The 24,436-nt window shown below is 38.4% G+C and overlaps 1 long non-coding RNA gene across 2 annotated transcripts in view; it reads right to left on the reverse strand.

Moving 5' to 3' along the window:
• Nucleotides 1–24,436, reverse strand: part of LOC126947860 (uncharacterized) — a 144,659-nt gene that overhangs the window by 67,982 nt on the left and 52,241 nt on the right. The gene's annotated exons all lie outside the window — the stretch shown is intronic.

Here is a 24,436-nt window from a genome sequence, read left to right on the forward strand (position 1 = left end):
CTCTAGACTAAAAATTTTACATCAGTGATTCAACACCAAAAAAATAACCCAGGGTAGCAAAAAAAAAGTCTAGTTTACAAAGATTTCCATTGCATCTCTACAAAAATAATGAAAACTATGTAAATATTCAACAACATGAGAATGGCTAGGTAAGTTACGGAATCCGCACTAAATAGAACCCACATATCCAACAATAACTTGCATTGTCATGGGGACAAGCTTAGGTTATAACATTGAGCTAAAAAATATATATCCAAAACTAAACTACAGATGAACTGGAGAACTGTTTACAAAAAGGTTCTGCATAGAAAAAGTAAAAGTAAATATATAAGTAAATTGTTAATAGTTTTCTTTATATGATGCTATTTTATTTTTTCCTTTCCAACTCACAAATTATCCATGATGAGTATTTGTTACTTTCATAATTGGAAAAATAAAGCAACTTTTTAAATATGTGCTAAAAAAACTCTCTGTGAACAATAAAATAGATTTATCTCTATAGTAGGTTTGAGATCACTTTCTTTTGAGCCAAAACTCCATGCTGGAGTAGATAGAAACATCTAAACTGAGTCACCTTTCTTCTTTCTCCAAATAACTAAATAAACTGTCCACTAAGTATTTTAATAATATGCACAAATAAACCTAACAGCTGGTAATGAGACATTGAGCTGTCATCTCACTGCCCAGGAAAGATGTTTGAAGAATGACTGAAAAATACCAAAAGCTGAATAATTTTCCAATATTTTCTTAGTATTACAAGCTAGTTATCTAAAGACTGGAAACACTGAATTTTTATTTTTTAATCAATGCATCAGGTAAGGAAGCACACTCTGAAGGATATTATCTTGCTGCTTCAGCGATCAACCTACCCATGTTTACCACTTTAGAATTAGTTTACCTGCCAATCTCAATCTGCCAGGACTCTCTCTTAACTTTCTAAATGTGAACTGTAGCAATTCTGCAGACCAGTCTATTCGGCAGTTTGTCAAGAAATAACTGCTACTGTTTATTACATTTTGTCTTTCCTGATGAAGTTATTGGGGACTAGTTCAGGTTTTTAACAGTTTTAATGGACATGTTTATTAATTCTTACTAATTCTTACTTTTTGTGTGTATTATATGTAGTGTCGGCATGCCATGTCAAAACGCTAAACTTTACAATTCAAAACTCACCACCACAGTAGGTAACTTCCTTAGGTTATTAGCAAATGTCACTAATGCAATTTAACAGTGAGTATTAAAATAAAATGTCTGTCTTTAGACCTTCTTGGTAATCTCAAATAGTAATTATATGCATTAGTGATACACTCTGACAATGAAGCTCTTAATTTTTAAAATCCACAGTGACCTTTTCTACAACTTCTTAGCAAAAAATGGAAAGAAACCGCAATTAGACTATCGGGACCACGTTATCATCATCCATCTTCTTTCAATTCAAAACAGTAGGTGATATAAGAAGGAAAGTTCTAAAGTTTTTTAATTGGAACTAATTCCTATCGACCTCTAGCAACTTTGGCAAAGCTCAAAATAGCAGATAATAGGATGATTAATGCTTTAATCCCCTAACAAAAGAGTGTTGAGCCCGTTACTACTGCTCATTCCCTTCTCAGAATTTATTTAATTTTGTTTTGCTTGATTCAGAACAATTGCCTTTAAATGAAAGACTTATGTATAGCCCAACCACGTGCTTGCTACTTACAGGAAGAATAAATATAGACCAAGACAGAAAAGACAGGGATTCTGTTAGAATCTAAGAAGTGCTTCCTCAATTTTTGTGATGCTATGATATTTAACATGTATTAAATGCCCCCATTACTTAATGTGATACATAAAAAAATACAAATTCTTATCTTTGAAGACTTTATCTGCTTCTTCAATATTTGTCAACATCCAACTACACTTATTACATGTGTACAATGTACAGGTATAGAAGTGTAAGATGCTCTCATGCTCAAAAGCCTATGATTTCAAGTTGAAATATATAACTACTTGATTTACATTTACAAGAGATTAGGAAGGACATGAGTCAAACTAGTCCCACTGGTGTGGGATAGATTATTAATATGATAAGAATTCAGAGAAGGAAAAACTCCGGAGGCTCTTGAGTGGTCAGAAGGGCTTCCCGCAAACTGGCAAATGGGATGCCCTTGAAAGACAGCTTGATATGGTTTGAATGCTTGTCCCATCTGAAACTTATGTTGAAAGTTAATCTGCAATGTAGCCATATTAAAAGATGGGGCCTTTAAGAGGTGATCAGGTCCATTCATGGATTAATGGTTTAATGGATTAATGGGTTATCACAGGAATGGATTAGTTATCATGACAGTAAGTCTGTTATAAAAGCCATTGTGGCTCTGAGCTCACCCCCTCACCCTGGGATGCCCTCTGCCATGCACAGCATGAGGCCCTCACCCAAAGCCAACCAGATGTAGACACCTAATCTGGACTTCCCAGCCTCCAGAGCCATAAGAAATACACCTCTTTTCTTTGTAAATTACCCAGTCCCAGGTATTTAGTCATAGCAACAGAAAACAGACTAGGACACAACTCAAGTTAGGATAGGGAGGAAGGAAGGGTACTTGTCTAATCCCTTACAAAACCCATCAGCTACTTCATTTTTGGCTCTGCTTATTTTCTAGTTGTGTTTTAAATTTAAAAGACATTTAAATTTTTTTAGAAAAAGGAGACTTCAATAAGGAAAAAAGTGCTAGAGAAAAATTTTTGGAAATTCATAGTCTTCTCTTCTTCCATAATGCAGAATTTGAGGAATTAGCTTGGGCCAGGAAAAGAAAGAAATTGGTGGTGGAAGGCAGGGTAGATGTCCAGGGAAGATGCTAGAGAAGCATATCCATAACCAACTGATGAAGACAAGCACCCTATCTTTCTTGTTGGTGTTTAAATCTTTACAATTAGCTTCATAAGTCTACTGTCCTGCTTTCCCAAACCATTTTTTCCTTTTTGAGACGGAGTCTCTCTCTGTCGCTGAGGCTGGAGTATAGTGGCGCAATCTCAACTCACTGCAACCTCCGACTCCCTGGTTCAAGCGATTCTCCTGCCTCAGTCTCCTGAGTAGCTGGGATTACAGGCATGCACCACCACACCCAACTAATTTTTGTATTTTTAGTAGAGACGAGGTTTTACCATGTTCGCCAGGATGGTCTCGATCTCCTGACCTCATTTCCCACACCATTATTACGGCAACCAACAGCCAACCCTAGCATTCCAGCCATCTGTACTGCCTCGTTTATATGAGACAGATCACAGGCAAGCAGCAGAGATTTACTAGCATACATAAGTTACACAGAAGATTTTTCAGTAGATTCTCAGCAGCCAGAGGCTGCAGGAAAGCTGAAAAATCTAAACTAAGTACAACATTTAAAAAATGTTTAAATATACATCATTTGTACCATCACAGAAAATAAATTCTTTGAGAATGCTTTGGGTTAGTTTGAGTTTAAAATCTCATGGTACTTAATGCTTTTGCTTCTCTGACTTAATCGAATAGTTTACATGAAAATAAATTATTTTTGGTCTTAGAAAAATTGCTGTCTTCTGGTTTATTCTCAACTTATTCAGTCCCCAACATTACTTTATATGGTTTCCCTTCCCACTTTCTGTCTCCACCCCCAAACAGTAACCTTAGAATAACCAGTTCTTTCCAAGCCACTTGATTCTCTCAGAATGTATCTAAAAGTGTCCCACTCCCAAATACCTTTGAAATTCTATTCATATTCTTTGCTACTCAGAAATTGCTTATGCTATATTGATTTATCTCCTTTTGCTAAGAAGTCAAGCAAAAAACTATGAAGGTCAGAAAAAGCTCCTCAAACTGGGCTTCCCCAAGGTTGAATTTTCATTTTCATAAAATGAAATTCTCTTTGGAATCCAAGGAGGTTCTTCTCTTATTTCCATTATAGTGGGTTATGAGCCTGGCATGTTTTCTAACTGTCTTCATTGCCAAATATCTGAGCTTTGCCCCAGACTGGCCCGGAATCACCTCTATGACAATATCAAAGCCGTCCTCTGGAGTGCTAAGGAAGCAAGGGAGAATGGCGCCAATGTTTGCTGGGTAATAGAGGTTACTTCTGCTTCATTACACATCTAATAAATGAAAACTACAAAGGAAACTTAGCAGATTGTCACTAAAATGTCAATAAGCAGGGGAAGTATTAAACATGAGGCTCATAGTAGAAAGCTCCCTAAGATGTGTTCTCCTTTCAGTGGATCTGGAGTGCTTAGGATTTCCTCTCCACTGCTGCCACCACCATATCCTACTGCCTGATGCCAGAGCCAAAAATGCAGATGGCCACAGGAGCATTATGCAAAGGCACACATGTGGAGAATCAGGCACTCATCACAGTAGACAGCCTGCATTGTTATCAGTGGCCCTCTGGGCTCAGAGCCCCAGTCTCAAGGCCAAGTTAAACAGAACCACGTAAGCATGCAGAGGCCAGACGTGACTGATCCTCTCTCTAGGTCTGAGATGAGTATGGGTAGGGGTGTCCAGTTGAGAAGTCAAGGCAGAAATTGTGCAATAAAATTATTTTTTAATTTCTCTTTTCCTCGTGTCACCGGTAAAGGAATGTTGTAGGGCCAAGGTAGGTATTTGGGATTTGTGGAGGTCAGCACATTAGGATTGAGGGCTGTCTACCTGCACACATCTTCATGAGCGGTCCAGATGTACAGCATGTGGCAGAGGTTCAGTAACTTACCCAAGGTCATATAAGCATCAGAAAATAATAATAACAATTAATAATAATAAACTCTCCTCTCATAGGCTTCATTCATATTTAAAAGTGTTCTCCACTTGATAAAACATTTTTTCAGGGACAAGAAAAACACAAATTATTCTTTGTTATTAAAAATATGCAGAGCACTTTTGCATTATAAGATATTCATTGTCATTTAACCATTTTTCCCTAACAACATCCTTGAAGGGAGAACCAGTAGTTTCGACGAAGCAACTGAGACACTTAGGTTTATATTTTCATGAACGAAACAGGACTAGAAAATATGATTGATCTAATGAAAAAAATTAAAGTCCTATAAAGAGAAGCCTACATGAATTTGAATGCATTTCAAGGTTTTTTCTGATCTTAAAAGTTTGCTGTTTTTGTAAAAGTGTCAGTAACTTAAATCTAAACCAAAGATGTGATGAATTCTAACGAGTTGAGAAGATATTGTATAAATCATAGAGCAATATTCTCCAACTCAAAATCCTCTTTAATTATACAGAAGATGAAGCACTTTTTCTTTCTCTATTTTTTCATTTGAATACAAATAAAATTCCCATGGATTATTCTACTGTTTCCCCATCATGTTTATGTTCATTTGTCACTTCAATGATTAGAATTACACTAACGCTGTTGCTGCTGCTGCTGCTGCTGTTGTTGTTGTGGTTGTTGTTGTTGTTGTTGTTGTTGTTGTTGTTTGAGACGGAGTTTCACTCTTGTTGCCCAGGGTGGAATGCAATGGCACAATCTTGGCTCACCACAACCTCCGCCTCCTGGGTTCCAGCAATTCTCCTGCCTCAGCCTCCTGAGTAGCTGGGATTACAGGCATGTGCCACCACGCCTGGCCAATTTTGTATTTTTAGTAGAGACAGGATTTCTCCATGTTGGCCAGGCTGGCCTCGAACTCACAACCTCAGGTGATTCACCTGCCTCAGCCTCCCAAAGTGCTGGGATTACAGGCATGAGCCACCACGCCCAGCCTTTTTTTTTTTTTCATTTTTTCCTAATTTGATTTTGGATAAATGACTAGTATGCCTACGAAAGAAGAAAGTTCAAAATACAAATAATGTATTCTTGTTGGCTGTGGCTTTTAAGTTGATAGTACTTAATATAAGAATATTATTTTTATAGTCACTCAAATACTACTTTTTACATAAACAGGCATAAAAATATTAGCAAATTATTATATAAATATTCTGGTTGAAAAGCAGAAAAATGTCAATGGCAATAAGTGAAACAACCTATTGAAAATACTTCCACTAGAAGAAGTAAAATAGTCATTGCTCAGACAGTTAACTGAAAGTACATAAAACATAGTCAACAGACAGAGAAGAAAAAAAATATATTGTTCAATCAGGAAAGGATGCAATAGGTCTCTTTTCCTTAATAGATCTCTTTTAAGGTCAGGGGTACAAGTGTAGGTTTGTTCCATAGGTGGAATTGTGTCATGGGGGTTTGTTGTACAGATTGTTTCATCACCCAGGTGTTAAGCCTAGTACCCATTAGTTATTTACAACACACACCAGGGCCTTTTGGAGGGTGGGAGTTGGGAGGAGGGAGAACGGGAAAAATAGATCTCTTTTCCTTTTCTCTTACGAGACTTCAAGATTCTTTCTCCTTTCCTTGTACTTTGAGAAAAAAAAAAATGAGCTTTTTGTTATCGGTGGCTCTGTAATGTAATTGCTAGTCATTAAAATAATTTGGCTCAAAACAAACTCCAGGCAATCAGCCTTGAGGTTTTGTGCATTTAGCGAGGAGCAGGATTTAGAGGCCTGTGCAGGGATGGGAGATGAGGGTACTCCAGAAACAAGGGGAGCCTCACAGAATCTCAACACTTTCATAAGTATCATTTAGAAAGCAGCACTCCAATTGCCCCACACTACCGAGCAGAAAAAAGAATAAGCAGCTCTTCCCTGCCTTACTGCCTACTAGAAACCAATCTACACTCCTGCTAAAGTACGCTTCCCAAACCATCACTTTGGACAGGCTACGTCTGCCCAAAAGTCACCAGTGGCTCCCTGTTGCCAGCATAATAAAATTCTAAGCTTTGATGTAAATATCTGCTCTGACTTAATTCTCCTCTTGTAAAGATTTGTCACATTTCCTTTCTTGTATATTAACCACTCCACGAGCAACCTCCCCGCCTTTGCTCAATGTGTTCCACCTGCCTAAGACAATTCTTGTTGCCTGCTACACGTCCTTCATGACCCAGCTCAAGTCATAACTTCTCCACAAAGTCCTCCCAATTGTCCACTTCACAGTCATCTCAATGGTACATTTCACAGTCATCTCACTTCTCTCTAGGTATTTGTCCTTGCTATGCACTGGCCACTCAGCATATGCTGTCCTGTTATACCCTTTATATCCTGAGATTATAACTTTAGTATAACTTTATTGAATGCAAGGACTATATATCAGACAATATTTCTCCTGCATTCATCATAATGCCTGATATGAAGGAGTAACAATAGCACTATATATATCGCTATATATATATATCACTATATATATATCACTATACATATATCACTATATATATATACACACACACACACATACATACACAGAGAGAAAGAGAGAGAGAGAGAAACACTTCAGAATATACAAAGCACTTGCAACTTCCAAGGTAGCCATACTCCCAGCAATATAAACACTGGACCCCACCATCCCAGCCTTGCCCCCAGAGGCTCCCACACCTATTCTCACTATTAACTCTTTGCTTTCAGTTTATAGATGAGGACACTGACACTCAGAAAATTCAGTTTCCCTATAAGTAAGTCAAAACCTGATTCTTCTACTTAACCATACTGCCTCTATTATGAGCATTCAAAATGTTTTTGTGGACATATGCCATTACTATCAGCACCACCACGAACTCCAGCAAGTTAGTAGAAGAGCAAAGATGTGTATGTGTGCATGTGTTGTGTCAATGACCGAGTGTGGTAGATAAACAGTGTAGCAGTAGCAAAGATATAAAATTAAGAAAAACAAACATATAAGTAATAGTTGTGATATTTAAGAGCTTCCAAGTTTTAAGCCTGTCACTGATTAGCTGTATGTTCTTGGGCAAGTCATCTGCGACAGATCTCTGCCTGGTGCCCCAACTCAAGGCAAAGATAATATAACCTCAATCCCCTTGTCCTTGGTCTCTCAGTCAAAAACAAAAGAATTTACAGGCCTGTACCACATGTCAGACCATAACCAATACCTAACCAAGGAATATAAGGATGATGATTATTTAAAATGCCAGTAGACATTAATTGAAGTTGAAGCTAAAGCACCAAGAAATATTACCTCCCTTGGGATTATTTGGAAAAAGAGATAATTACAGGTCTGAGATGCTTAAGATATATTTGATTCTGTTTAAGGTAGGAGTGTGGACTTAGTGCACTGTTACTATGTTCCATAAATCCCTATTGTAGAGTTTGTAGGTGAAAACAATATGAAACTCTAATCTTGGAAACTGGATTAGTAAGAATTAGCTGTGTAACCATGTGGGACAATTCACTTAATCTTTCCACACTCAATAACTCCACCTGTGAAATGAGGAAAGTGGTTAGGTCAAAGAATTTTTACAAGATCAGTGCTCTAACCACTGAGCTATGGAGCCCATGTAGGTCAAAGAATTTTTGAGATCATTTACATGGGTTAAAATCTTCACCTAAATATTATTGATAAATTTAAAATAGATCCTTCAAATACATTTTTTAAATCTAAGCTGAGTTTTTTAACTGATCGTTATAGATAATTTTTTTAAATAGTGTAGGAGTGTTAAGCAGTATATTCATAAGCCTGTATATAATTTTAATAACTTAACTGCTAAGCATAATTAATCTTATTCATTCCATGCCCAGCTGTTTACCTAAATCTTTACTGCAATTTTTAGCTAGGTGGGATCTCTCTGTGACTCTATTTGAAAGAAAACAGAATCCCAAGAAGGCTTCCAGAAGACTTCTTTTAGAGCTCTGCTGTGAGGATTAATGAAGCAAAGTCCCCTGCTATGAACTTCAATTCCAAGAGAATCAATGGCCCTGGGAAGGGGTGGAAGGAATTCCAGCAGAAGTCAGAATAATACATTCTCTTCCCATCTATTTCACTAACCATTGAATCAAGAGTAGTACGTTTCAACTTGCCCTTCCTCATTAGCTCCAGCTGTAAAATGGAGGTAAACATACAGTCAAGAACTCTTTCCCCTATAAGCATGGGCAGAGCAGCTCCTACCACCATCTATTCCATAATTCCCAAACTGCTGGCATTTGTTTTCTATTGCTGAATCCAAATTACCACAATCTCAGTAGCTTAAAACAAAACACATTTATTATCTCACAGTGTCCTTAGGTCAAGGCATGGCTTACCTGGGTCCCCTGCTCAGGGTTTTACAAGGCTGCTGGGCTGCATTTTCATCTGGAAGCTCAAATGAGTAAAAGTCTGCACCCAAATTCATGGAAGTTGTTGATAGAAATTGTTTCCTTGTGGCTATAATACGTAGGGCCCTGGCTTTTTGCTGGCAATTGATTGGAGGTCACCTCCAGGTCCCAGAAGCTTCCCGTTATTCCTAGAGGCTGCCTGCAGTGTGGGCTTCTCCAACATGACTGCTTACTTCATCAAGCCCACAAGGAGTCTCCAGTTCCAGAACTCATTTAATCTATAGTAGCCACAGAAATGACATCCATCACCTCTGCCAAGTAAATACCTAAGCATGAAAGTGCTGTCATGCTATTGCCTAGAAGCAAATCGTAGTTCCTGCCTAAAGCCAAGGGGAGAGCATTACACAAAGCTGTGAACACTAGGAAGTGGATGGATTGGGTATCACCTGAGGGTCAGACTGCCAAGCTGCCCTTAACACCAAAATCAACCATCAGGCCCCATGGCTGAAACACTCCACTCTTACCAAGAAATTTCTCCCTCAGCATCCTCCAATTCCTCTTCAATCACCATTGCTTTCAAAGTCATTCTGACTGCCTACAGCCAAGCCACACTCAACACAGACCCTGTCCATTCATTCTGCAAAGCTTATTGGTCTCCTGATATGAGCCAGGTCCTATACTAGTATAGAATACAGAATAATGTCATCCCCCCGCCAACCATCACTATAAAAAAAAATGTCTAGTTCCTGATTTCCAGAACCTGTGAATATTATCGAATAAATCACAAAGGGGAATTTAAGTTGCAGGTGAAATTAAGATTGCAAATCAGCTGGCCTGGAGATAGAGAGATTATCCTGATTTATTCAGGTAGGTTCAATATAACCGTAAGTGTTCTTATGAACAAAAGAAACAAGAGAGAGTGTCAGAGTGAAACAATGTAAGAAAGATTCAATTGGTCATTTCTGGCTTTGAAGATGGAATGATATAATAAGCCAAGGAATGTGGGCAAGCTCTAGAATCTGAGAAAAGACAAGAATTTGGATTCTTCTCTAGAGCTTCCAAAGTGGAATTCAACCCTGCCAATACCCTGATATAAGCCCAGTTATCCCTATTTATAATTTCTGACCTCCAGAAGCATTAAGCCATTAATAGCCTGATGGTTGATTTTGGTGCTGAGGGCAGCTTGGCAGACCAATCCTAAGGTGACACCCAATGAATCCACTTCCATGTATTCAAGCGTGTGGAAATTTGTTATAGTAATCATAAAAAATGAATACTCCTAGGATCTAGGGACACAAAGATAAGAGAGACAGGGACATGATCCTTGCCTTGGAAGCTAGTAGGCTAATGGGGTAGATGACGCACAGATAACTTCAGGGAAGGGGATAGGGCTGCTGTTCACCATGAACCAAGATCAACTCTTCAGCACTGCATACACCCTACTCCTTCTGAGGCCATTGACTGACCTGCTTATGGCTGTGGAGTAAGAGGAGCTCTCCCTTCTTCTATGAAACAAAGATGACATGTTCTGCCTTATATATTAATGGGAAAAAAAAAAAACAAGGCTTGGCACACCCAGTTCAACACTCAACTACAGAGCATTTTACTAAGTGCCAGGAGCATGAGATCTTTGCCTTCAGAGGTTTCAAATCCTTAAGGAAAACACACATGCATCCATAAATTGTATTTAGTGGTAAGTCCTATAAAAGAACTATGTACATAGGCCTTCGGGAATACAGAGAAGAAGTAATTAATTATGCTGAGAAAGATGAAGGAGAGTGATATAATGTTCCAGAAATAAGGTGACTTGTGAAATGGATCTTGAGGAGTCAATAGGAGAACGCCAAGTACACAAAGAAAGTCAAGTAGAGAGAGCAGCATAAGAAATGCCTGAAAAGATAAGAGAATACATCACATTTGAGAAATCTAAAGTGGCTCAGAGTAATTAGAGCCTGGGATACAAGTGAAGGGAAGGAAGGAGAGGGTATCAAGGTAAGACCTCCAAGGTTAGAAGGAGTCAGTGGAGAACAGGTCTACTTGCTATGCCCACAAGCATGGACTCCTTCACACAGAACTCAGGTTCACATAAGGGATCTTGCCTGGAAGGGTATAATAAGCCTAAGTGTGTTTCAAATGGTTACTCTAGTCACAGTGTGGAGAGTGGACTGGAGTAGGGGAGGTGACAAAAGAAGCAGAGATACCTGATAGAGGACCCTGCCATGGACCAGGAAAAAAATTATAAGGACTTGACCTAACACAGTGGACATCAAAACAGGGAGGGAAAAAGGATTTTTGAGAGCTGTGTCTGAGGCTTGAGCAAATGAATTTAATATAGGAGGTAAAACAAAGGACTTAGAAAGAATTCTCTCCAGGTTTCTGCTGAGGCAGCCCAGTGTAGAGTGATGGCGTAAACCCATGCTGCTCAAACACGAGGATGGTTGGCAGGGCTGGTTAAAACACACACTGGCCCACCCCAGAGTCTCAGGTGGGGCACCACTGTAAACTGGGCTAGGCAGGGCAAGTAAACAAACAGGTTTTAGGAAATTAAAATGAAACTAAATTATGGGTAAGAAAAGAATGAGCAATCTAAATTCCTTAAGGGAAGAAGCTCTATGAATTTAAGCTGTGTTATCTTTCAAAGAAAACCTCCGTCAAAAACTAATCAGGGTTGCATTAATTGGTTTTGTATTATCTGAGAATGATAAAATCTAGTGGCTACTCCAAATCTAGCACATTCTAATGTCAACTCTAAGAAGCTTTTATCAATGTAGATACAAATATTTAGATGCACCATTATTTTAGCTGTTAAAACAAATTTTTGTAATAAATTATTCAGCAATTACCAAAATAACCATCTTATTTCATATAAGAAGGGGATAAGAAGAGGAAAAAAAGTAAGATAGCAAAAAGAGGTCCTTGTGGGAATTACCTAAAATTTATTTTTAAATTTGAAATTAAGGAGAACACTGGAGAGTGCATATTTATGCCTAATTGGTTACTAAATTATACTAATAATCACTAATATTTGTTTAGATTTCTTTCCCACTAATATTTCTTTATATTTCCAGAAGTGTGTGCTGACCCATATGTTTACATTTGTCTGTGCATATGCATGGCCCTTGCTTTTGTTTGTTTGCTTGCTTTACTGTGCCAGCAATAGACCAAAAAGTTAAAGCTTGAGGTCATAATTTTACAAGAGCACACTGAGAACTGAAGAAAAGTTTGATAATCCAGAAGCTTAGGCTAATTTGTCACATGAGTGTGGTTACAAGGATATAGACCTTTCTCCCCAGGGCATCAAATTCAAGGAAGCATTTTAGAAAATTCACAAGTATTAAGAGGTGAAAAGGAATATGAAAGCCTGGAAGATGTACATGTCGCTATAGAAATTGTGTGGGATCACAGTAGGTACGAAGCAACTCCTCTACTGCTAAAGATTACCTCAAAAAGAGAAATGTAAATACATAGCTACCAACTTCCTAACAGCTATATTTTTCTAGAACCAGAAACAAGTTTGAATCAAAATTTTTATTTACTTTTACCTGGACTGATACCACAACATCACAGTTGTCAGGATTGAAGAATAAGTTTTGTAGTGATGGAGGAAGATGTTTCAGTGTAAAACTAATCAAAATGAAATCACAGTTATGCCCTAGCACGTTGCTACTCACAGTGAAGTCCAGCAGCATCAGCATCACTCGAGAACTTGTTAGCTATGCAGGATCTCTGGCCTAGTCACAGGGCTGCTGAGTCAGAATTTGCCTTTTAACAAAATGCCCAGGTGATTCATATGCACATTAAACTTTAGGAGGCATTATCTCAACACGTGAGCACCAAGTCAACACAGTTTACCACCTACAGCGTGACAAATGGGTTACAGTTGGGCAGAATTAACAATTTCCACAGCCCTCAGCAGAGCTAGGCAGAGTCCAGATCCTTTAAAGCCACTGGGCCAGCCTCCTCTAGCCGTGTCCTGGCTTGTCCATTTACCCTCATATGCTGTGCAAACACAGGCTTGAATTTTATATGTGTACTATGTACACAAAGGAGAATGTTATGTACTTTTCATGTACTAAACACATTAAAAACATTAGGAAGCCAGCACTATCCTAACCAACTAAAATGAAACAACTGTTGGAATGTGAATTTAACTTTGTGCAGTACTCGATGTCATGAAACATGTCATAAGAGCGCCAAGTGTTTCGACACCAGCATTAACAATACACATCAAAATTCTAGAATTCGCATAGCTGCTACTTTGTTTGAAGACTTACTATTTGTTATCCTAGGAGTCAGGATGAAAACTCAACCAATGCTTTTCTGAAAGTAGCTTTTGGAATTGGTTTGAGGCATCTCTTTTTATCTGATGGGAAGTGAAAGCCACTCTATTGATTAGAAGATGATAGTACACTCCAAGGCTTAGAAGCGAGTCCCTTATATCTTCCTTTCAAAAAAAATCCACATCTTACTTCTTATCCAGAAAGATTTTATTTTAACATTCTTGTTGGAAAGGGAGCATCACTATAAATAAAAGCATGTCAAATTCATAACTCAGATTCTTTGTAATGCAGGGCAACTTCAGAACAAAACATTCTATGTGCTCAGCCATCTTCATCTCAACAAAACTCATATCTTCCATACCTATCTAATACAGTCTAACACAGTAGTCACTACCCATGTATGACTATTTAAATTTAAGTATAAATTAGTTGAAATTTAAATTTCAATATTCATTGAAATAAAGCAAAATTAAAAATTCAGCTCCTAATTTTCATTTACTACATTTGAATTGCCCAAAAGTCATATATGAGTAATGGCTTCTATAACAGATGTATAGATATAAAACATTTCCATTATCACAGAAAGTTCTATTGAATGGCACTACTTTAGACTTTCCAGATACATTATGTTCCTTTGCTAAGTTCCGGCAGAAAAAGAGACAAAGGGCCTCTTTGTGTCATATTACTGCCCTTTAACGCAACTGACTTAAGTCCAGTAATAAAATAGTGAGCCAACCACACATTTACTCTCGAGCTCCTTCCTTCCTTGCTGCTCCAGGATCGGGAGCTAGTAAGACTTCCCTGATCATTACAGGAAGATCACAGACCCAGGGCGTATTCCAAGAGAAATGTGGTTAGAGTGCTTTTAACCAGACTACACATTCTTCTTTTATAGTAGAGTGTTGAAGCATGCCCACTCCATTCCTATACCACCCAAAATGCTCTGCCCAAATGGCCACCATTTAAAAGAACTAAATTATGTCTATTGGTTCATTCTTTCAATTCTCACTAATATTTGCATTCATGAGGTAATCCATTCTACAAATGTGTATTGAATGACAACTATAATCCAGGCACTGTGCTACACACAGAAGATACAGCAATGGCCAAGACAGACATGGTCATTTTTCTTCATGGCACTAAAAGTTTAGCAAGAAACAATGAACAAGCGATTACCAGTGTGATAAATAAAACACCAGAGAAGTAGCCCATAATAAAACAGAGGTCTAACCTAGTTTTCTGAGTTAGGAAAAGCTTTCTGAGCAAGTGATATTTGAGATGAATTTTGAAAGACAAGACCCTATTTAGAGGAAGGGAATAAAAAAGAGACAAATGGCATCCCAAACAGTGGTAACATTATGATCCAAGGCGTCGAGTTTGCAAATAACAAAACAAAAATGGAAAGAGAATCAGTGTGACTGCCTCATAGAGGTTCAGTAGAGAGTGGTAGTGATCAAGATAAGACCAAAAGTGTCACCATCTGATTTACATTTTTAAAGGTCACTGACTACAGAAGATACATAGGAATGGAGCAAGAATGGATTCACAGATATTATTTAGAAGTTCTGTGCAAAACCATGGGCTGGGGAAAAAGGCACAGTAAAAGTGGGAATAGTAGCAAAAAAATGTAGAGATAGAGAATGAACAAGCTTTAAGATTGAATGGATATCAGGAGTGAAGAAGAGAGAGGAGTTAAAAAATGACTCTCAGATTTCTAGTTTTAGGGCTTGGTTGGATGATAAACTGGCAAACACTGGAAAAATTGTGAGTTGCAGGGGACCAAGCATTAGAGTTAAGTGTGAGATCTGTGAAATTAAAGACTTCTTTGAAACACGTCAAAATGAAGATATTGAGTAGGTAGCAGATAGAGCTATAGGTCATAACCATGGATGTGGATGACATTGAAATCACAGGGGTCAATGTGATCACCTAAGGAGAGAATATGAATTAAGAAGAAGAGCCCCCACAATAGAGACTCACACCTTGCCACATAAAGGGCTACAACCTATGTTCTGAGAAGGACAGCCCTGTCTTCACAAGATTTAAAAGCTAATAAATTAAATATTCCATTCAGAATCACTCAGGATTCAATCTCAGCAATCAAACACCTGCAGTTGGCAAGATTGTTTCTCCAAGGTTTTCTGCAAGATTTGAAATATTTAAACACTTTCAGATCTTCATCCCTTCATCTCTTTGGCTTAGGGAAGAGAAGTAGTGCTCATGGTAGACTTTGGCAGTTCTGGTCCAGAAGAGATGTCCTCCCTCCATTCCTTGAGATGCACTGCCATCTGGTGGCCATCACTTAACAGACGAACTCTTACCTTCTCTTTGGGTTGGTTTGAAATCCACACACCTTTTAGATGATCTCCTATGCCAACTAAGCTAATTTTAGCTTTTTTTATGGTATCATGACCTTGAAGTATAATTGAGCAGGAAGATCTAGCGAAAGTAAAAACAATCACACTTTCTCCCTCTTTTCTTCAAATATTGTTTTATGCAAACATTGGAATCCATGGGCTTTGCTAATGGCAACAAAAAATACAGACTGTGGAAGTCCTCATAAATTGCTGTAACACCATAGACGTTCCTACCACTGATATTAATTAATATCACATTTTAATTGATTTATGGAATTCAATTAACTCGCGTTTATGGGGTTTTTCCTAATATTAAACCAAATTCTGGGCAACAAAATGTATTTAATTGCTGCTAAAATAAACCAAGATGGTTACTTTACTTCATGGTTTCAGTGTCAGTTGCAAGCTGTCAAGCATAGTCCCGATTTTAACAGACAATACTAAATTAACTCGTAGTATACTTTTCTGTTCCTTCCCAAACTTCTCTTCTTACAGAAAATATATTGTAAATGCATAGAAAAATTATTTCGTACTTTCAAGGATCGGCTATGTCACATCAGTGGTGTCTCCTACACATATGTTATGATATATAACCCTACCTAATGAAACAGTTTTCTATTTGGGCTGAATTTCAACAAAAGCAATGAACTAAGATAGGTTAAGGTAAAGAAATTGATAGCATCACCACTCCTTAGTGTCAGGGAACCATAGAAAGGGTTAGACACTGACTTTTATTATTTTTTTCAAACCTCCAGTTGCATATTGCACAAAATAATTACATAGATTGTGTTTTTCTGAGATTTCTCATTGACAAGAGATCAAACATTCTTTTGTCACCTGAGCCTAATGGACAACACTCAGTTGTTTTAAGAGAGATGAAACTCAAAGTCAAAAATCAAAGCAAAATTTAACAAATGACAAAATCATGAAATAAAACCAAAGAACCAGTATGAAATCATGTGCTGTCTTAATTATCTGAGTTCCCTACAGTTCAAATGTTATAAAAGCATCCCTATGGAATTGTTTGGTCTTTTATCTGAAAGATGTCCAGAATTTTCATTTCTCTAAAACCTATCATAATTATTGGATGAATCATTGATGGATAAACATGAAGAGTGCTGGGCTGTGTAGCATTAAACAGTACACTAAATAAGACAATTGCTGTCCTTGCAGTAATCTAATGTGGCCAATGTATAAAGCAAATAAAATAGAGAAGCTGGGAAAGCACCCTGAAAATTACAAATCGTGCAAATAAGCATTATGGTAATAATAAAAGAGAGTTACATCACAAATATCATTATAGAAGAGAGCTCCAACTCTCTCTCTCTCTATCACACACACAAACACACACACAATTTGACCAAGTTGATGAAATAAATCAGATAAAGAAATGCACAGCAGAAGGTAAAAAGTTATGGCAACTGTGAAGGTAAGACTTGGCCTTGATCCTTCCTACTAATTTTTGGTTTGGGGATTCATCATTTATGAGGTAGCTTAATGAAACCCCTTATCCTTGTTTTTTTCATTGTAATTCTCTGGTTTTCTTTCAATCGAAATTCTCTGAATAACTATGGAGCAGCCACCAAGCTTAAAGCAGAAGGCCAGATTGCTAGCAGCACCTCTCTAAATATTGTTTGGGGTACAGTGAGCAGTGGTGTGTGTCCAGTCAGTGCATGCAGTAAATTATGTGCAACAACCATCCCCAAGAGTCCCATGTTACTATAACAGGAAGTTCACAGTGCGTATCTGAAGGATCTCTTTGTTCATGAAGGCTTAAGCAAAGCTCAAAGAACATCTGCTCCCCAGTGGATAATCTTAAATCAAAATCAGGATGCCACACGCTCGATTCATGAGCCTATAAAACCCTGTGAGTCCTGACATATATGGACATACTCTTGAATTCCCAGTAATTCTTTTGCTCTTTCTCCTAACAGCATCAACTTTCCTTGGGTCATCTTCACATCCTAGGAGTTTGTACAGGAGAAGAAGAAAAGCAGGAAAAATTTCAAAAGCCCCTCTTAGAGTGCATTTCTTTAAAAAATACTTGACTGTTTATTAGGATTCAAACAATCCTATTATCAGCCTTGAGTCCTCAGCTAAGAACACTTAAGAAAGTGATCTATTTTTGTCACATGAACTTAGAGGTGACCTGCAATGCCAAGAAACCTAGAGAGATTGATATTGACCTCTCATGGCGAATACATACTAGACATGATCCATCATATCTGCCCAACTCAACCCTGTATTAGTCTGGCTGGGCTGCCTTAACAAAGTGCCACAGATTGACTGGCTTAAACAACAGAAATTTATCTTCTCACAGTTCTGGAGGCTGGAAGTCCAACATCAAGGTGCCAGCAGGGTTCATATATGGTGAGGCCTCTCTCCTCGGCTTGCAGACAGCACCTTCTCTGTGTGCTCACATGCTCTTTCCTCTTTGCACCGGCACTACTCCTGGTGTCTCTGCCACTTCTTATGAGAACACTAGTCCTACAGAATCAGGACCTCAAGCTTATGACCTCAGTTAACCTTAATGACCTTCTTAAGGATCCTGTCTCCACATCCATTGGGATTAGGGCTTCACCATATGAATTCGAGGAGCCAAATTCAGCCCATAATAAACCCACTTTTATCAAGAATACGATAAGAGAAGGATATGGTTCTAGACCTAGGAAATGCAGAAATGAATAAGACATTGTCCCTAGACTCAAAAAGTACACACCTTAATATGAAAAGGCCATGTGTGTACAATTATGTGGGGTGAAAAGTGAAAACATCAGAATCTAAGCGAGTGCTAAGATGCTATAGAAGAGACAGAGCCAGTGGATGCATTTATAGGAAGGTTGAAATATGGTAATGTGTCCTTTGGAATGATCATTCAAATAACAGTGTGGAAGGTGGACTGGGGTAATGAGACTGGAAGCAAGGTGGAAACTTAATAGATTCTTATTAACCCAGAATATGGGAGGGAAAGCTTTAGCTAAACCAGTGCGAATATTGTTGAAGACAAGGAGACAGATTTAAAAACTTTCAAGAAGTAAGGGTAAGAGAATTTGGGGAAATTGATTATTTTTGTCACAAAGGACTTCTGAGAGAGCACTACTTTAACTTTTTTAGTTTAACTTTTCTCACTTTACTCATTCATTAGCGTTCCCATATCCCCTTAATTTACATCTCTATTAATATCAGTAGCAAATACCTTTAATTTAACATATTCTGACATAACATATTCTGATAATATATTTCTAACATATTCTGATAATCCTTCCCAAATTTATACAAAATATACTTTAATTTTATATATTTCAACATGTTAGCTATTGTCAGTGGATACAGAGAGTAAAGACCCAGTAAAAAAATTCCCAACAGCCTTAGCTATAAATTCCTTAATATATGCTTAGAAATTACATCTCAAGTTTAACCTGTAAACTGTAAATTGATCTTACTCTCAAAGCCAAAATTAGTTGGTCATCATTATTATGTTCTCCTTCTCTGTCATGACACCGCCATTCTACTGGGCACCCAGTCTGTTCTATGCCTTAGAATCACCATAGACTTTTCCTTTCCTCTGATTCTCTACATCATAAGTTATGGAGACCTGCAAGCTGTCCTTTAGCTTCTAAAGTTTAAAATGCCTTTAGTATTCATCCTTACCTTTTCAATACCAGCAGAATTCTTCTAATCCAATCTGCTTCCAACAACCACATAGACCGTGCAAAGACATGAGTCTGTCGACGCACTCAGATGTAAGACCTCACCTGACTCCCTCAGGCGGAGTTAGCACCTTCTCATAGAGACTGCGTCATAATTACCTATTTGCCTCCCTCCAACTAGATTGTAAGATCTTTAAGTATAAACTTCATACCTTGTTCAATCAAATCCACACCACACAGTTTCAGATCTTGTGTATACTTTATGCTTGTCAGATTAATTAACTGATTAAGAGAGTCCTTGTGTTAATGGAGCTTACATTGGTGATTGCATTAAATATAGTGTTGCATAAGAATATGCTGTTTCCCCTGCTCATGAGTAAAGTACTTGAGTGCCAGGCCAAGGCACCGAATGTGTTTATATCTGAGAGAACTTGAGGTAATGCTTTAAATTTACTAGATTTAAGTATCACCTAGCTGACACTTGTGTTTGAAGCAGGCAGTGTCTACTCACCTCTGCACGAACTGCAATGGGTCAGAGTCAAAACGCATTCCCTTACTTACCCTGTATTAATACGTTTTATTCAAGAGATCACATAAGATGGCTATTTCTCAGATCCTCTTCCAAAATGCATTGAGCCGACATGAAGAATTAACTAGTCCCTGACTCTACAGGACTTCCATCTCTGCTTTGTTTGGGAGCAAAGACTGAAAAGGGGACTATAGTCATTGTAGGGGATCAGAAGCCAAAGTTAAAAACTGAATTTTATAGCCAGAGCCAACTACTACTCTCCTGTCTTCTTTGAAATGTTGTCATGCTCTGGCTTCTAAAAAGCTTATGCCATCAGCTAGCTGCCAACTGCCAAGTCATCAGATCATCTCAGAGCCAAACAGTCAAGCTATGGAGTGAAAAATAAGCCCTGTCCTCACCCCACTCCCACTCCTTTTCTCTAAACTGAAAATGTTTTGTTTATATAGGTTGCCTTACTGAAAGAGGCACAAGCCATAGGGAACAATATTAAAGCAACTCTGATATTTTATAGGTGCCTTTGCATTGTAAGAAGCTGTATTTTAACCTGGTACTATTGAAAATATCAGACTAAGTTCATATTCAGCAAATGGGATCAAATGGATTGCTCAATGCAGTATCCAAACGGCTCATTCATAACAATGATAGAACATTTATGGAGTGCGCCCCTTGTGTATCAGGTACTAAGTGCTTTATACACTTTCGGTCCTTTCGGGCACATTCTAGCATTTACATCTCACAACAATCCTAAATGATTACAATTATTCCTGTTTATGTATTAAAAAGATGAGGCTGAGAGGCCCCATATCATGTCCAAGGTTACACAATTCGTAGCTAGAATCAACCCAGTTCAGTCTGACTTCCAAACCCATCACCTTAATAGTCATTGTAGGGGATCAGAAGCCAAAGTTAAAAACTGAATTTTATAGCCAGAGCCAACTACTACTCTCCCGTCTTCTTTGAAATGTTGTCATGCTCTGGCTTCTAAAAAGCTTATGCCATCAGCTAGCTGCCAACCTAGCTACCTAATCTTAGCTGAGAAACTCAAATTCAAGGGGTAATTGTCAGAGTGGCCAAAAAGACTGAAAGTCACAGGATAAATATGTTGCATTTTCCTGGAGCAATTTTACTCAATGTCAAAGCAATTAAATGTATTTTAATATATTAAAACAAGCATAGATACACGTTAGTAGAATGCAAACCTCACAAACATGTTTGAAATAAAATAGAAGGCACCAAAAAATTCTCTTTTTTTGAGGGTGGACTGATTCAGGCTTTGTCTCAGACCCTGCCTGGCTCCTTTCCTTCCCCTCTCACTCCGAGGAGTATTTATTTGGTGCTGCACTTTATTAAAAAGCTGGGATGCACCGGGCATGGTGGTTCATGCCTGTAATCCCAGCACTTTGGTAGGCTGAGGTGGAAGGATCACTCTAGGTCAGGAGTTTGAGACCAGCCTGGGCAACGTAATGAGACCCTGTCTCTACAAAAATTTTACAAATTAGCTGGGTGAGATGTCATGCACCTGTAGTCCCAGCTACTCAGGAGGCTGAGAGGAGAGGTTCACTTTAGCCCAAGAGTCAAGACTGCATGAGCTGGGATCATGCCACTGCAATACAGCCTGAGTGACAGAGTGAGATCCTGTCTCTAGAAAAAAAAAAAGTAGAAAAAGAAGAAAGAACAAGTACTCGGATGTGACCCAGAGAATTGTCCGCATTAGGAGATACATTTTAGGGGCAGAGGGGCATGGGCAAGACATGGTCATGGTCAGTTTCTTAGGTAAGCTGTTCACATCCTTAGAACTGTTCTCCCCAAGCAGGAGATGAAGGATTGAATACTGCATAGAAGAATCCTAGGCAAGGTAAAACCCAATAGAAAACAGAGTTAGAAAATCCAAAGCTGGAAGGGTACCAAGAACTTTCCCTTCAGGTTCCAGATACAGGATCTGCTGGGAAGTGAAGAAGAGAAAAGGATAGAGAAGCCGAATGATAGTGTGGGGAGGGAGAGGGAGTTATTTGGGATACTAGTTAGCGTTTAAGTGTCTTACCAATTATGGATGACCACCTGAATTTAGTCTTCGTCAGTATTCCTATATCATTGTCGTTGGTTGCCTAAACCAGCATCTAAATCTTTTTCCCATTTGATGAATTTCTCACCATATGAATCTTGATAGGAGGCAGAAGCGAATCCCACCCGAGAAGCTGGAAACGCCAGCCCCTGGAATATATGGCCTAAGAGCTGCTTATCAAACACACCTGCACAGAGGCAGCTGCTCTCCTTTCTGCTCCTGTCAGGACTGCCTCAGGACTTGGGGCTGGCCTGGGCTGAAATTAAGCCCATCAGTTGATCCAGCTGTGTGAAAAGCTAAAATATGCCAAAATCAAGGAAAAATAGGGACAGCTATTTGATGATGATAATTGAATGGAATTTTTGTATAAAATCACAAGGTCTTAGAAACAGCCATGAGCCTCAAACCAGTGTTTTCCACTAAGGTAAAAAATCCATAAATTTCTGCTTGGTCTTACCTAATGACAGATCGGCTTCCCTCTTAGCTGCTAAACAGTCAACGTGATTAACAGCCCAAGATGATTTCTTTTTTCTGTGCTCCTCTACCGCCACCTTGTGGGCACAAAGTCAGAGTCAGCTGCAACTCTGGCTTCCCTGTGATCCACAGACAGTACAAGCTTTTCCCTGAGTCTATAAGTGCAGGTCTGTTAGGGCTTTTGTGGCTGAAAAATATCCCTACCTTTTACGGGGCAAAGTATCCACTTAGCTGCAGAAAACCAATATCTTGAGGTATCATTCTGCCAAGGGCTAGAATTGCACATTCTGAACAGGTTAGTTTAGTGATAACTGGTAACATTGGTTTTGTATTTATGTTTCTTATTGAAAATTCTACCTTTATAATATTTTGATCTTGTCAGTAATTTTTGCTGCATTGCAGCACAATATACTATAGAACACAAAGAATTGACACAAGAAAATAGAAGCTCCTGATAACAAATTCGTGTGGTTCCTAATGCCCTCTGCATTCTAACTAGTACGGAGGTTAAACATGGCATACAGATGTGACAATGAAGGATCAAAGAATTTTTGAGCTTAGGAAATTTTAATGACCATCTGATAAAGGTAAAAATAAAGCAGAGCAAAATACCTACAGGAGATATTGTCGAAGGAACTTATTTTCAGGCCAGACGCACCAGTGCATATTACATGTAGCTGATACTGCTGCTCTATCTCCTCTCCTTTCTCTCAAGGTCATTTCACCTGCCTATCCAGCCCTTTTCTCCTCTAAATTTACTGTGGTTTTTTTCATTGGCAAAAGTTACCTTCTCCAATAAGAAAATTATTAAAACATAGAATCACAGAATGTTAGAGAAAAATATTTTTCAGAACCTCTAATTCTAGCTTTGTATGAACAGGATCTAGGTATTTTCAATCACTTGCCTGTAACAGTCACAAAAGCAGCTAGTTACACAGCCGCTGGGTGACAGCTTAAGGCAAATCTGGAACACTCTGAAAAAAAAGGAAGGGCCATTGCATGGTAAAGGCAACTATATGTAGCCATGTGCACAGGACGGACCCATGTCTTGATTTGGGAGAAAATCATTTTAAGGAGCCATAGATGTCCGTCTTATTTTGCCTTCACCTTTTTTCTATATGTCAGTTTCCGCCCTGGAGAAATGCCCTCAGGGAGCTGGCATCAATGCATGCAACAGCCCATTATGGTAGGTATTATCACTGGGGAAAACTACAGAGTGATTGCCCATCTGAACACATGCAAAGGGAGCATTTTGAATCCCATGCTGCCCAAGCAGACTACTTCTGAAGGCCACATTCAGTTTGATGATAGCCAGACTGCAGCCTGTAATTAATGGTGTCACTAAGAAAGATGTTCAAAGTAAGGCTTCCAGAGTGGCTATCAGTGAATCATTTCACATCAAGTTGTTGGACATCATTACCAACAATCAAGGAAACTGAGTTCTACTACACACATTTTCTCTAAATCTGTGTTGTAAAAGATGATAAAAAGAGAAGGAGAGCAAAACATAAGAGGCCAAATATAGCAGTACATTTCTTTAAGTATCCCTCTCAGGTAGACCAACTACATGGCCAAGTAGAAACAATAAAACAGGGTAAAACTGAATATAGTTTATATTCCATTATCATTCCATTCAGCACACACTTTATGTGCCATCTGTAGACTTGTATAATTGATTGCTACAGGACATAATTATTTTAAAAGACAATTAATTTGATTACCAGCAATGAAGTTTTTATCTATGCAGACTAGGAAAGGACAATCTGATGAAGAAAGTAATCAAGTTTCCAAAATCAAAATGCAAGATGCACCGTTCAGGGGGATGGAGAGAGGAATTCATCTTTTGGGAAATGTTGGACTGAGAAATACTGCATTTCAGGGATTTCCAGTTTCTACTTCATCTACCCAGTGGTAATTCTGCTTCTAGAAACCGGATCTTAGACTACACTGAATATAAACCTCCTCCACTACATGCAAAATCTAC

This window comes from Macaca thibetana, chromosome 2 (genome assembly GCF_024542745.1).
Source record: "Macaca thibetana thibetana isolate TM-01 chromosome 2, ASM2454274v1, whole genome shotgun sequence".
NCBI lineage: Eukaryota > Metazoa > Chordata > Mammalia > Primates > Cercopithecidae > Macaca > Macaca thibetana.